Below are 14,201 nucleotides of genomic sequence, written 5' to 3'. Positions count from 1 at the left end.
ACAATGAGCCAGAATCGACTCCACCGCAAGAACAGGATACTCGAGAAAGGCGCTATCCAGTCAGGATTAGGAAGCCTCCTCAAAGACTGAACTTATAAATGATTATTTCAGTTGATGTATATAGTACCGAGAAAATTGTAATCGTAATTAGTTATTATTTAGTTGTTAAATGAATGTTATGTACTGTTTATCTGAAAGGGGAGGAATTGTTGTGTATGTACCTTTAAGAGAGGAACTGATTTTATACTGCAGTACCGGCAGTGACCACCCCTGTATAAAAGGCCCTAGCAGGCTTCTGTACTTCAGTCTGACGTTAACTTCTGTTCAGTAAAATACCTTTTTAATTGTTCTCCCGAAGTCCGTGTATTATTGAGGTGCGGACTTTACAGGATTAAGGATGGGACAGTAAGCAGTGCCCGCATTGTGCGCTGGACCCTCCTCCTTTCTCAGATGGATCTGAAAGTGAAGGGTCTCTGCGAGTCCAAGCTCGCGGCCAACATGGTATATCCCGGAATCCCGGAACAGCCCATTGGTGTTCTGTAGAAGGGGTATGGGAAGTGAATGTAGGCTTACAGGCCGGGATACATCCCACGGGCCACGAGATCTACGTAGACGGTTCCAGCATGGTATCTGCTGGCAAACGACTCACAGGGTGTGGAGTTTATGACCCCGTGGCAGACATTGCCCTGGCGATTAAGCTCCCCAGCACTATGAGCGCCCAGCAGGCTGAACTGGCCGCGGTAGTGTACGTCGTTACACACCCCAAAATCTTCCCCACCCCATACATGATTTGCTCGGACAGCATGTTCACATGCAACTCATGTACGGAATACCTGGCCATCTGGTCTCACCGCGGATATACCTCTGCGGACGGGCGACCCTCGACCATGAAGCCCCTATTAGAAAAGATCCTGGCCGCTGTGGGGGAGGAAGGGGAAGTCTTTATCCAGAAGGTGAAGGCTCATTCCTCCACGGAACCCCGCAACCAGGGTAACCAGCAAACGGATACGCTAGCCAGAGAAGGTGCTTGCGCCGACATTTTCTGGGATCCCTATGGGTCCAAACCCGTGGCAGTAATTCGAGGCAGGGATGGGAATCAGGGGACCACAGGGGTAACACTGCCCCCAGACCTCAAGACCGTCCAAACCCTAGATCCTGCCCTAAAAACAGTCCTCAATGCCATCACTGAGGGCAAGGAAGTAGAAGGTCCGTACGGTGCAGCAGCCCTTTCCATCAAGGAAGGCATGCTGTTCTGAGAGGAACAGTGGGTTGTGCCGCAGCAGCACCGGAGGGAATTCCTTCAACTGGCCCATGAGGGTCCAGGAGCGGGACACCCCAGGCCTGAGGTCAACTGGCAACGGGTAGAACAGGCGGGATGGTGGCCAGGACTTCGGGACGATGTCCGCGAGTTCTGTGCTAATTGTCTTGTGTGCGCTGCAAACAACCCAGACCCCCAGAAAAGGAAGGTGCCCATGGGACACATCAGGAGAGTAGAGGGACCATGGCAGTCGATACAGGTCGACTACATTGGGCCCCTGCCCACCGCCCAGGGAGGCTATAAGTATTGCCTTGTCCTGGTGGATGTGTTCACCAAATGGGTAGAAGCCTTCCCATGCAAAACAGCCACGGCACTTAATACTGCCAGGATCTTGGTCCGGGAAGTGTTCTCGCGGTGGGGACCACCACGATTTGTGGAGTCCGACCAATGGAGTCATTTCACTGGTCAAGTGATGCAGAACACCCTCATGCTCTTAGGCATCAAAGGGAAGTGGCACGTGGCCCACAATCCTCAGTCATCCGGGATTGTGGAGCGCATGAACCGCACCCTCAAAGAAAAACTGAGGAAAGAGACGATGGACTCGCCCCAGAAATGAGCGGAGGTCCTGCCTCTAATCCTCATGGGGATCCGGGCTAGCCAGTCTAAAAGTACGGGGTACTCCCCGCACAAATTAATGACTGGGAGAGTCATGCGGACCCCCACCCATGTACTAGCCCCGGTGCTTACTGAAGGTCAGCTCCGAGAGGTAAATCGGGGCAGGTTTGCCTGGACCCTTTTTGAGCGCCTGAAACAGGTTTATGGGCAAGCGGCTAGGAACATGGGAAAGCAGCATCAGGGCAACCGACTGCTGCTCGAACCCCGTAAGACACAGGAGTGGGAAAGAAGGAGATCAGGTCATGGTGAGAAACTATGCCCGAGTGGGGAGTTTAGAGCCACTGTACATGGGGCCCTACAGTATTGTAGACAAAGCCAGCCCCGTGGTTTACGCAGTGAAGTTGCCCTGGCGCACTAAATGGTTTCACGTAAATCAGTGCAAACTATTTAAGCTGGGTGCAAAAGAAACAACAACCGAAGCCAGGTGTGAGGGTAAAAATCCTCAGCCTGAGGCGTGCAAAGAGTCACAGACCACACAGGCTGGAACCGCAGCCTGCTTGAGGGGAGGAGCTATCCCGCCCACGTGGGAGGTTTCCCCATTGGCCTGGAACTCAAACGGGGAAGAGCCCGAACAGCTAGACCCCGCCCTTGACACGATTCCGTAGGAGGTGGAGTCGGAGGACGGAGGTCCCGCCCTCAACTCAAGCTTAGGGGAGGTAGAACTTGGGGGCGGAGATTCTCCACCTGTAGGGACAGGTAGGGAGGAGTCGCCCGCCACAGACCCAAATCCCAAAGGGGCGGAGCCTGGGGGAAGGGAGCCGAAGCCGGCAATCGTGGTGGAGCCACGGGCTGTAAGGGCTAAAGTCCCAACCACAGGTCTACTCGCTAAGGGAGCCTCGCCCAAGGCACCCCCTCGCAGGTCGTCTTGAACGCCTCAGCCAGTAAAACCCTGACCCGATTCCCCCTACCTCAGCAGACACCGATTTGGGAAATCCCTAGAAAGACGCAGTCCCCAATTGGCAGCAAAAGGCTGCAGGGGACTCAAGCCACAGGTCAGTGCGGCCCCGCCACAGGGAGCGGTGAGCTGCAGCCCGAACAGGGATTAGGTAGGCCGCCCGGGGACGGGCGGCGCTGTACATAAGTTTAGTTAAGTTTAAGGTTGGTTAAATATAAGGTGTGTAAATTTTAAGGTGATGGGTGTTATAAGGAGTAGTTTTAGAATCTGCCCAGCATGTGTGTTTGTTTTGGATCGAGGTCAAAAGACCCGATCATGCCTTCACCTAGGCCAGAATCTCTCGGGAGCCTGGCTGTATCGTTTAATCTGTTGCAGGAACCAAAGGCACCATGGAAGGGATTCTCATCATGTTCGCGGTGATCGGGTGTAGCTTGGCCTATCGGGGCTACACCAAGGACTCCATAGTATATGGATGTTCCGGGGACACAGCCCCCATCGCGACCGATGGGACAGGCAAACGGGACGTTGAAGAAACAGCCACCTACTTCCACGAAGGGAGGTGGCCAGGATGGCTGGGGTCGAAATCTACGGAATACTCCAGCCAGTCCGGATTTGCATACAGAGAGACTTCTCTAATGTGTCCCAGGGTGAGGATCATCGTGCCCAGAGTCAGCGTCACCGTCGGAAGGAAGATTTGCTTGGTGTGAAATGGACATGTTCCTTTGGACAGATGGTGGTGGCTCAGGAAGCTGAGCAAGACCATGAAGAACTCCACGGTCGAGTGGGAGCGACTGGGTAACAATACCCATCGGACTATCACGGGGACTCAGGGGGGATTGAGTGTCTGTTGGGACAAATGGTTGGAACCAGATGAGGGGATTTACATCTGTATGTGGGGTTGCCCCACAGGCGTCTCCATCTTTTTCCAAAGACAGTGGCAGGATGCTGGGAAAGGGATGAGGTGGGACGTCCACACACGAGCGTGCGGGGTCCCGTACTCTCAGACCCTGGTGAATGCCACTGAGCTCATCACCCGCCCCCGCAAGCCCCTGCCCACGATTCCGGTAGCCAAAGCCCGCAAGGAAGGGTGCCCCACCATTACCAAGGGACCCGGGAACGGATTGGTATTAGTGCCCACAGGTCAGGTGCTGTACCAAGGGGTGCACTACACGGTGGCCTCGGTGATTTTAAACCTCACCGAGGTGCGATTGCCAGAGTGGTGCCCCAAGGAAACAGAGCAATTGTACCAGGTCCTGTTAACAAATATGTTCAGACAATTTTATGAGTTCGACTTTGCCGATGTCGACAGAGCCAGATTATACACCACACCACATGAGGTCTTGGACAGGGTAGGGAGACAAAGAAGGGGTACAGTCAATGATATTTTTACAGCCTTCAACACAGGGACTTCCGTCATCACCACTCTGGATGACGTGGAGCTGCAGACTCAGATCAATGATTTATAAGGGCGGTTAAGAAAGATACTGATGGATGAGAATAAGGTAGTGGGTTCTGAGTTAAATGAGGACCAGGCCATGACACTACACTTAAAAGAAATTATAGCTGAGCTGGAGAAACACGCTAAAATGGTAAATGCTCTCATCAGAGAGGATCGGAATGCGTCAGATCAGGCTGCGCAGAACGAAGCGTGCGTGCTGTACGGGGCATGGTTACTGGGCGAGGGCTGCAGTAATCTGGAGGATTTAAAACAAGGTTTGGTCCCCTCCTGGATCAGCAATAAGCACCTCGCAGCCCTCCACCCTTTTGAGAATGCATTAAGTCCATGCCAGCTCAGACTAGCTTCAGAGGCCTACCCAGTCCCAGTGGACTGTGGGAGGTCTAATCACACCATTATGGGTATAGTGGTAAGAATGCCGGTTATGGGAAAGACAGCTAAACCCGCCCCGGTATATAGGGTGGAGAACATTGGAGTCATTCAAGGGGGTGCACACATTCGCTACACAGTGGTCCCACCTTACGTCATTCGATGGGAGCATGCAATGATGGGTACCGACCTCTCGGGGTGCCAGAGCCAGGAAGCGCACATCATCCTGTGTCCCCAGCACTTCAATGCCTATTCAAAACCACAGTGCGGGTTCAGAACTGCTGGCGCGAAGCCTATAAATTGCACCATGGAGGCAATGGCACAAGGCCATGTGCCCCCGCAGGTGGCATATATAGGAGGTGGGACATACTGTGTCACCACTGCAGCGCCCCACTACCAACATGGACAGCACGGCTGGTGTCCGGTCAGTGACAGCAGTTTCTGTTTCAAACCCAAGGCAGAAGTTCAAGTGGCCCAAGAGCGAATTGTCCCTATTCCTGAACCTTCCACTGTTCACCTCACTGTCAAGGAAAATTTCACCGACCTCCAACGATTCGTTGCACATTTTGGCTACGTCATTCCCCCTCTCCCTGAACACCTCACCAAGATACTAAAAGCCGTTGCCGTTTCACAGAAACATTTTTACAAGCTGGAGCAGAAGACATTAGAAATAGGGGCAGACATATTCGCTATAGTGACCCCACAGTGGTGGGACCTGTTCACTAATATAAAAGTCCCTTCTTGGATTAGGATAGCCTCCCACATCCTCGTAGTTTGTCAGATTTTTATCGTGATTCATTTACTCTTTGTACATTGTAAGAGGGACAAACGTTTCCAGAAGTATGAGAACAGGGGAGAATGGAGGGAGCACTATGTGCGGGTAGACGAAGAAGCACCCGTTTAGATTTTTGCTGCTATGTATAGAGTTAAAGTTTCCCTCCCTCCTCTATTTTTGATAGTATTCATGTGTGATTTTTGTTTGTATTTTCATTCTTTATTATTTTTATTGAAGTTTATTATGTTGTTGTTAATAAAAATAATATGTATGAACCAGGTGGTGTAGGGGTATTAGGCCCCCTCCACGCCTGGAAATATGTGTATCAGATTTTAATTCCAATGTATTGCCATCTATAGATGCTTAATGTACACTGTAGGTTTTCTGAAATGGGAAATGCATGTGTCATGGGGTCATAGATAGGTAAATACAGGGGATGGTTTTGATTATGGAGAGTCAGAAAATTTTGCTCACCCAGAATTATGATACTTCAAGCAAGTTATAGTATCATCAGGGGGGACTGTAGAATTCGCAAAATTGAACATTGTCCTATAAGGGTCTATTGGCAGAAAAGGCCTTAACTTTTAAAGACTGTTTTAAAAGAAGCCAAGAAAAAGGGACACACAAAATGGCCGCCAGACCCCGTGACCAGCTTTTGGGACACTTTAAAATGGTGCCTGCAGTCCCCAGACAGCTTTTGTGGATTCAGCCCACAGTAGGTTCTGGAAGGCAGTTTCAGGGAAAACAAAACCAGACAGAGCCCCATACATATAGATTGGATGCAGATCTGATCAGATCAGCCTGTAGATAAAGGCCATCAAAATGTTTACCCAGACAAAGGGGAACAGTTTCATATTCATAGGGGTAACATCAAGCACCGTTTAAGACATCAGAAGGACATTAAAGACAATACAGGGTCGTTCCAGACCAGAGATGGCAGTTACCGGCCATCCGAAGATACTTTAAAAACAAAGACTTACCCACTGTGCTACAAGCCCACCAAAAGTTAAACAAAGACTAAGCTTGATTTGGCAGGAGATAAGGGCTTCTTTGAGAAGTATAACTGGAGTCCCGGGGTAGCCATCGGGAGCCTTTTTGAGCTAGCTTGCTTTTTCGAGAGCCGTGGAGGAACGTCGATCCGGAGACCAGCCAAGAAGGTGATTCGAGTCTGCGTCCCGCCCCGGGGTAACCATCGGGAGATCATCGACAAACCCTGGGCTGTTGATGAGACAAAGGACAGTAGCCCTCCAGAAGAAATCTATCTGAAAATGGTAAACCAGCTGGGCTCTGCGAAGAAACCTATCTAACCATGGTCAAATAGGTGGTCTCCGTCCACACCGACGTCCAGGCCTGCCAGCATCCAGCCTGTCCGTGGCCTTCACCTCGAGGAAGAAGAGAGAGTGTCGCAGCCCGCAGCGTTGACCACGTGGAGACAGGACGCCTGAGAGGATCAAAACGCAGACCTTTCAAAATCTTATACTTTCTCATTGGATTGGTGAGCATGTTTCTGGCCCCTCATAATCTGATCTAGCTAGGCTTAGGGGGTGGGCATTTTGGGTATAATTAATTATGAGTTGTTGTCCCTCGATGTTCCATGTATTTCCGCATTTCGAGATGACTTTTGTAAAGTATAACATGCCTGTATATACGTTGGTTAGTACTGTATTATGATTTGTTTTTCCCTCCCATGTACCTTATTGGCTTGCATTCAATTTGTTCCTTTATGCAATAACATTTCATTTCGTTTTCATTAAACCTGATCTATAGAGTATTCTCTACATTGTAGTTCCTGCCTCAAACTCCAGTGTATAGAACCTAAGGGGCGAGTGGGTCGACCCAATCAAGGCTTTTACTGTGCAAGAGAGAAAGGCCTCTAGAGAGAGAAAACTGCGTGATCGAAAACCCCTTACAGTGAACAGGAGAGAGGGGCACAGGAGAGAGGGGCACAGGAGAGAGGGGCACAGGAGAGAGGGGCACCGGAGAGAGGAGCACAGGAGAGAGGTGCACAGGAGAGAGGAGCACAGGAGAGAGGTGCACAGGAGAGAGGAGCAAAGGAGAGAGGAGCACAGGAGAGAGGAGCAAAGGAGAGAGGTGCACAGGAGAGAGGGTCGCAGGAGAGAGGAGCACTGGAGAGAGGAGCAAAGGAGAGAGGTGCACAGGAGAGAGGGTCGCAGGAGAGAGGTGCACAGGAGAGAGGGTCGCAGGAGAGAGGTGCACAGGAGAGAGGCGCACAGGAGAGAGGGTCACTGGAGAGAGGTACACAGGAGAGAGGTGCACAGTAGAGAGGAGCACAGTAGAGAGGTGCACAGGAGAGAGGTGCAAATGAGAGGGGGCACAGGAGAGAGGTGCACAGGAGAGAAGAGCACAGGAGAGAGGAGCAAAGAAGAATGGAGCACAAGAGAGATGGGCACAGGTGAGAGGTGAACAGGATAGAGGAGCACAGGAGAGAGAGGCAGAGGAGAGAGGGGCATAGGAGAGAGGGGCACAGGAGAGAGGGGCACAGGAGAGAGGAGCACCATTGAGAGGTGCACAGGAGAGAGGAGCACAGGAGAGGGGAGCAATGGAGAGAGCAGCACAGGAGAGAGGGGCACAGGAGAGAGGGGAACAGGTGAGAGGTGTACAGGAGAGAGGGGCACGGGAGAGAGGTGAACATGAGAGAGCAGCACAGGAGAGGTGCACAGGAGAGTGGTGCACAGGAGAGTGGAGCACAGGAGAGAGGTTCGCAGGAGAGAGGCGCACAGGAGAGAGGGGCACAGGAGAGAGGTTCGCAGGAGAGAGGCGCACAGGAGAGAGCTGCACAGGAGAGAGGAGCACAGCAGAGAGGAGCACAGGAGAGAGGAGCACAGGAGAGTGGTGCACAGGAGAGGTGTACAGGAGAGAGGTGCACTGGAGAGAGGAGCACTGGAGAGAGGGGCACAGGAGAGAGGTGCACAGGAGAGAGGTGAACAGGAGAGAGGTGAACAGGAGAGGGGAACAAAGGAGAGAGGAGCACAGGAGCAAGGGGCACAGGAGAGACGGGAACAGGGGAGAGGTCCACGGTAGAGAGGAGCACAGGTGAGAGGTGCACAGGAGAGAGGCGCACAGGAGAGAGGGTCACTGGAGAGAAGTGCACAGGAGAGAGGAGCACAGGAGAGAGGTACAGAGAATAATGATGCACAAGAGAGAGGGGCACAGGTGAGAGGTGAAAAGGACGGAGGAGCACAGGAGAGCGGGGCACAGGAGAGAGGAACACAGTGGAGAGGTGCACAGGAAAGAGGTGCGCAGGAGAGTGGTGAACAGGAGAGAAATGGCACAGGAGAGAGGGGCACAGGAGAGAGGGGCACAGGAGAGAGGGGAACAGGGGAGAGAAGCACAGGGGAGAGGTGCACAGGAAAGATGTGCACTGGTGAGAGGTGGACAGGAGAGAGTGGTACAGTGGAGAGGTGCAGAGGGGAGAGGTGCACAGGAAAGAGGTTCACAGGAGAGAGGTGAACAGGGGAGAGGTGCACAGGATAAAGGGGCACAGGAGAGAGGTGAACAGGAGTGAGGGGCACAGTAGAGAGGGAAACAGGAGAGAGGAGCACAGGAGGGAGGAGCACAGGAGAGAGGTGCACAGGTGAGTGGAGCACAGGAGAGAGGTGCACAGGTGAGTGGAGCACAGGTGAGAGGTGTACAGGAGAGAGGGGCACGGGAGAGAGGTGAACAGGAGAGAGGGTCACAGGAGAGAGGTGCACAGGAGAGAGTAGCACTGGAGAGAAGAGCACTGGAGAGAGATGAACAGGAGAGAGGTGCACAGGAGAGAGGTGCACAGGAGAGTGGTGCTCAGGAGAGAGCTGCACAGGAAAGAGGGTAACAGGAGAGAGGGGCACAGGAGAGAGGGAAACAGGAGAGAGGTGCACAGCAGAGAGGTGCACAGCAGAGAGGTGCACAGGAGAGAGGTGCACAGGAGAGAGGCGCACAGGAGTGAGGTGCACAGGAGAGAGGCGCACAGGAGAGAGGGTCACTGGAGAGAGGTGCACAGGAGAGAGTTGCACAGGAGAGAGGTGAACAGGAGAGAGGTGCACAGGAGAGTGGTGCACAAGTGAGAGGCGCACAGGAGAGAGGGTCACTGGAGAGAGGTGCACAGGAGAGAGGGGCACAGGAGAGAGGGGCACAGGAGAGAGGGAAACAGGAGAGTGGTGCACAGGAGAGAGGTGCACAGGAGAGTGGAGCACAGGAGAGAGGGGCACAGGAGAGAGGGAAACAGGAGAGTGGTGCACAGGAGAGAGGTGCACAGGAGAGAGGTGCACAGCAGAGAGGTGCACAGGAGAGAGGTGCACAGGAGAGAGGCGCACAGGAGAGAGGTGCACAGGAGAGAGGCGCACAGGAGAGAGGCGCACAGGAGAGAGGGTCACTGGAGAGAGGTGCACAGGAGAAAGGTGCACAGGAGAGAGGTGAACAGGAGAGAGGTGCACAGGAGAGTGGTGCACAAGAGAGAGGCGCACAGGAGAGGGGGTCACTAGAGAGAGGTGCACAGGAGAGAGGGTCACAGGAGAGAGGAGCACAGGAGAGAGGTGCACAGGAGAGAGGTGCACAGGAGTGAGGTGCACAGGAGAGAGGCGCACAGGAGAGAGGCGCACAAGAGAGAGGGTCACTGGAGAGAGGTGCACAGGAGAGAGGAGCAAAGGAGAGAGGGGAGCAGGTGAGAGGGGAATAGGGGAGAGGTCCACGGTAGAGAGGAGCACAGGTGAGAGGTGCACAGGAGAGAGGTTCACAGGAGAGAGGTGAACAGGAGAGTGATGCACAGGAGAGCGGTGCACAAGAGAGAGGCGCACAGGAGAGAGGGTCACTGGAGAGAGGTGCACAGGAGAGAGGGTCACAGGAGAGAAGTGCACAGGAGAGAGGAGCACAGGAGAGAGGTGCACAGGAGAGTGGTGCACAGGAGAGAGGTGCGCAGGAGAGAGGTTCACAGGAGAGAGGCGCACAGGAGAGAGGCGCACAAGAGAGAGGGGAGCAGGTGAGAGGGGAACAGGGGAGAGGTCCACGGTAGAGAGGAGCACAGGTGAGAGGTGCACAGGGGAGAGGTGCTCAGGATAGAGGGGCACAGGAAAGCGGTGAACAGAAGAGAGGGGCAAAGGAGAGAGGGAAACAGGAGAGAGGTGCACAGGAGAGAGGAGCACAGGAGAGAGGAGCACAGGAGAGAGGTGCACAGGAGATGTAGTTTCCGAGGATCAATAATACTCAGACTGCAGGAGAACAATATAACAGGTATTTACTGAACAGAGAGTAATTCAAGACTGAAATACAGAAGCCTGCTATGGCTTTATATACAGGTGTGGTCACTGCTGGTACTGCAGTATAGAATCAGTTCTTCTCTTAAAGGTACATACACAACAATTCCTCCCTTTTTAGATAAACAGAACATAACATTCATTTAACAACTAAATAATAAGTAATTACAATTACAATTTTCTCTGTACTATATACATCAACTGAAATAATCATTTATAAGTTCAGTCTTTGAGGAGGCTTCCTGATCCTGACTGGATAGCGTCTTTTTCGAGTATCCTGTTCTTGCGGCGGAGTTGATTCTGGCTCATTGTCATTGGTTGGTTCGTCAGCTTCCAATACCACTGATTCTGAGGTAGACGCAATCTGTACTTCGGGTTGATTACCAGGTGCACCTGCTCGTGGTATGGGTTTGGCTTGTTCCTGTGACTCTAGAATCTGGTCAGCATGGCGTCTCACGATGCTCTGTCCAACGTCCACTCTGTACATTAGTGGTCCCTGCTGTGTGCATATCGTCCCTGGCTGCCATTTTTCTGTTCGGTAGTCGCGGGCCAAGACTGTTTGCCCTATCTTGAAGCTCCTGGTTGGCTTCTCATTTATGTGCTGGAATTGCTTATCCTCAACATCTCGTCTTATGTTTGGTTTGAGCAAATCCAGGCGACATCTTAGCCTTCGGTTGAAGAACATTATGGCTGGAGCTTGGTTGGTGACTGCATGTGTCGCATTCCGGTAAGCAAGCAAGAAATTATCCACCTTGTGTTGTAGTGGTATGTCGTCATTATGCATTGCCTTTATGGCCTTTTTAAAGGTCTGAACAAACCTCTCAGCCAATCCATTTGTGGCTGGATGATATGGGGCAGATGTGTAATGCTTCACCCCATTATTCCTCAGAAACCTCCGGAAATCCTCTGACACAAACTGTGGCCCATTGTCGGAGTAAATCTGTTCTGGCAAGCCATTCCTGGCAAAGATGGTCCGTAGGACTGCAATAGTTTTCTCCGTGGTGGTGGAGGACATTTTGATGACCTCTGGCCATTTCGAATGGGCATCCACAGCGATTAGGAACATTGAGTCCATAAATGGACCAGCAAAATCAATGTGTACCCGTTGGCATGGAGATGAGTGCCACTCCCATGGATGTAGCGGGGCCTGTGGTGGAGCATTTTGGACCTTCTGGCATCCTGTGCATCTCTTGGTCATATCCTCGATTTCTTTATCGATTCCCGGCCTCCACACAAATGCCCTGGCTAGGCTCTTCATTATTACCCCTCCCAGATGACGCTCAAAAAGCTCATTGAGCACTCTATCTCTCAACTTGGGTGGAATTACCACTCGGGATCCACACATCAAGGTCCCCCAGCACACTGACAGCTGTTCTCTCCTTGGCGAGAATGCAGGCAACAGTGAGTCGCCATGTGCTGGCCATCCCTTCACCATCAAATCATAGACCCGAGAGAGTGTCGGGTCATTTCGGGTTTCCTTCTCTATACTTGAGTTTGTAACAGATAGACATTCGACTATGGTCGCATGGAATATCTCAACAGGGTCCACTGCAGGTGCTTCCTCTCCCATAGGCAACGGTAGGCGCGACAGCCCATCAGCATTTCCATGCTGTTTCGTACCCTTGTACTCTATGTCCTACTGACGTGCCCCTAGAAAAAGTGACCATCTTTGCAGCCGTTGTGCCGTCATCACTGGAACGCTCTTCTTTGGGTTAAAAATGGAGACCAGGGGCTGATGGTCAGTCAGTAGGGTGAATTTCTGCCCGTGCAGATAGTGATTGAACTTCTTCACCCCCCACACCAGGCTGAGGGCCTCCCTGTCAATCTGGGCGTAGTTACGCTCGGCTGAGGTAAACGAGCGCGATCCAAAGGCTATTGGCCTCTCTGAACCATCAGGGAATTTGTGTGACAGCACCGCTCCGATGCCGTAGGGAGACGCATCACATGCTAACCGAATCGGTAGTGTTGGATTGTAGTGGGCCAATACTTCTTTTGAAGTGATTAGGCATTTACATTTCTGAAAGGCACGCTTACACTCATCACTCCATTTCCATGTCACTCCAGTTTGCAGTAGGGCGTTCAGTGGGTGCAGAATTGTAGATAAATTTGGCAAGAACTTATGGTAGTAGTTCACCAACCCGAGGAACGACCTCAGTTGCGACACATTTTCCGGTGCTGGAGCCTTGACTACAGTCTCAATCTTGTCCGGCGACTTATGCAACCCTTCCTCATCAATCATGTGGCCACAATACGAGATTTGCCTCCTGAAGAACTCGCATTTGGGGCGGTTGGCTCGTAGCCCATATTCCTGTAATCTCGTGAGCACCTGCTCCAGGTTGGCAAGGTGTTCACTGTCATTTTCGCCTGTAACCAGGATGTCGTCCAAATAACACTGGGTCCCCGGGATCCCTTGCAGGACTTGTTCCATCGCCCTCTGCCAAATAGCCGGGGCTGATGCTACCCCGAATACCAGTCGATTGTACTGGTAAATGCCTTTGTGAGTGTTTATCGTGAGGTATTTCCTAGACGCTTTTTCCACCTCCATTTGTCGATACGCTTGGGCCAGATCAATCTTTGTAAAGCGTTTCCCTCCAGATAGTGAGGCAAAAATATCTTCTATCCGTGGAAGTGGATATTGTACTGTGTGCAGGACTGGGTTCACAGTTACCTTGAAGTCCCCACAGATGCGAACCTTCTTCGGTTCCCCAGGCGTGCTGCTCAATGATTTCTTCATTACAGGAATGATGGGTGTGGCCCACTCACACCAGTCCACCTTGGACAGCACACCCGAACGCTCCAGACTCTCCAGCTCTGCTTCAACGGCTGGGCGGATCGCGTAAGGTACCGGTCTGGCCTTAAAAAATTTTGGGTTTGCGTTATCTTCGATTTTTATCGTTGCCGTTACTCCTTTTAGCGTCCCAAGTCCTTGTTGGAACACCTCTTTCGCGTCAGTTAGAATTTTTGACAGTCGTCCAGGTGTGACGCCATCATCCTTTTTATCAGTCACAGTTAGCGCCTGAATGGAATGCCAATCCAATTGTATTTTTTGGATCCATTCATGTCCCAATAATGGTGGTCCTCCATCTGGTTGTATATATAGATACAGTTTCTGTGTTTCCTTGCCGTTGTATTCAACTGGCACCCTTATTTATCCCCTGGGGTAGACTTTTTGCCCCGATTATGTCTTCAATACAATGGACGTGTCCTTCAAGGGTATGTGTGAGAATAGCCTCTCATAGTCTCGTCGATTCATGACAGTTAGGGCTGATCCTGTGTCCAATTCCATCTTTACTGGGGACCCTGCTATCATGAGGGTGACCCAAATGGTTCGGTGATCCTCCTTTGCGATCACGTTGTGTAACTTTAGACAACTTAGTCTACTGCTCCCGGAATCCTTATCACTCTCCTAATCTTCTGAACTACTGTCTGTCAATTTCTTTACTTTCTTGTACTTTTCCTCAGTAGTTCTTGTCGTGTTCGTTTTCTTTCCCGACCTGTAGACTCTTGCTATGTGTCCCATTTTC

This window comes from Somniosus microcephalus, chromosome 1 (genome assembly GCF_052327205.1).
Source record: "Somniosus microcephalus isolate GS21.2 chromosome 1, FLI_Smic_1.0, whole genome shotgun sequence".
NCBI classification, from domain to species: domain Eukaryota; kingdom Metazoa; phylum Chordata; class Chondrichthyes; order Squaliformes; family Somniosidae; genus Somniosus; species Somniosus microcephalus.
Note: the sequence above shows the minus strand (reverse complement) of the source record.